Below are 1,716 nucleotides of genomic sequence, written 5' to 3' on the forward strand. Positions count from 1 at the left end.
CTGGCGCCAGCATTCATGCCGCCGATGACCTCCCCCGATTTGAGCGATCCATTGGGCGCCATTTGCCACAAATAAAATTGCGATGGAGGCTGGTTGGCCATGTTAAACAGAGTGGCATGATCGTGGGCGGTCGCATTCGTGTCATAATCACAAAATACTGCTGCTGCTTCGAGTGTCGAAATAACTTAGGTAAGCGCAACTCCCCACGCCAGGATAAGCCAGTTCGTCAGGCAATCAAACCTCCCAATGTCCCGTTGTGAGTGAAGGAGTTTTGCGGTTGAGTAGTGGGGTTGCCTGACCGCAGCCGCCCACCGCCAGTCTGATAATGTACTGTACTTCCATGCCTCAATCTACGCCTTCGGCTTCGCAAAGCTCGAGGCCAACCTTACCTTCCTAGAATTCATGAAATACATAAAATGAAAGGACATGAAAATCTTTGAGAGAAGCATGATGTGTTCACCATCGTAGACATTGCAATGACGGTAAGTGATTTACGAGTCATCAGTCTAGAATACTCAAAGGGACATGTTAGCAAAAAGTCCTGTTCCTCATAGCGTGAAAATGATCAGCAGAGAATACAGTGCCTACTATCTACCGCTGCGGTTATTGAATGGCGAAAGTGCAATTTCTCGCGTTTTTGATTTGTCCACGTATGCCGTCTCTGTAGCACAACTAAGCAGAAAGCCTGATCAGTGGGTGGCTCAATCTTGAGAGGTGGTGGATTTCCCTCCTTTGATTGAGGCGAGGAAACGAGGAAATCTAACGGAGCCTTCTCTGAAAAGCCTGCTCTAGGCCGCATTTCTACAAATATCAAAACACCCTTTAAGTAGGGTGACAAAAGTTGTCCGAATGGAGCTGAGCCGATTCTCGATCTGTAATCAGTATTACTCTCATCCCGGCGAATATGGCCGAAGCAGCTGGTCTGGCCCTAGGGGGAATTGCCTTGGTTAGCTTGTTCAAGTCGTGCGTGGACCTGTTTGAATATTTTGAGCTTGGGAAGAGCTATCATTACGACTATCATCTTGCGTCGACCAAAGTGAGGCTGCTGAGAGCTCGTCTCAACCAATGGGGTGACGAGCTGCAATCGCAGCAGACTGGTGAAGATGACAGCCTGATATGTTCAGAAAAGTGCACAACTATAACCGACAGTCTTTTGGGCATCAAGGAAATCTTGGGCTGCACCGACAAGTTTGGTGAAAAATATGGCATTGACCGACGTCGAGTTTCAATTTTACAACAGGTTGTCAAGCTCCCACTTCAGCTCATAAACGATCGGGACACAAGGGTTGAAGAGCACTATCAGAAGCGAAGCATTTCCATATCATTGCGCCGGAGGACGACCTGGGCTATACACGATAAGAGAAGGTTCGACTTGCTAATAGCAGATCTCGACTTTTTCATCACGAATCTCGAAAAGGTGGGTGTGCTTTACAACGCGCAGCCCTCAATATATCAGCCACGAGGTATGAGATTTGAACGCTTGAAGTGAGTGCATGCTTATTTGAAATAGATTTAACAAAGGCTGGTGTGACTTCAAAAATGTCTCAACAGCCTGATTGTTCCAAACCCCGACAGTCACCGGAGACCAACTGTGCGGATTGCCCACAGAATCTTGATATTAGACAGAAGCAGCCAACTGCGAATGCTCCTCAACCTCCTGCTGGGGAGCATCCTGCTAGAGGTGCTCCTGTGAGTCAAGCAGGAGACCAGTCTACT

This window comes from Phaeoacremonium minimum, assembly GCF_000392275.1.
Source record: "Phaeoacremonium minimum UCRPA7 unplaced genomic scaffold PA7_03_scaffold_288, whole genome shotgun sequence".
NCBI classification, from domain to species: Eukaryota; Fungi; Ascomycota; class Sordariomycetes; order Togniniales; family Togniniaceae; genus Phaeoacremonium; species Phaeoacremonium minimum.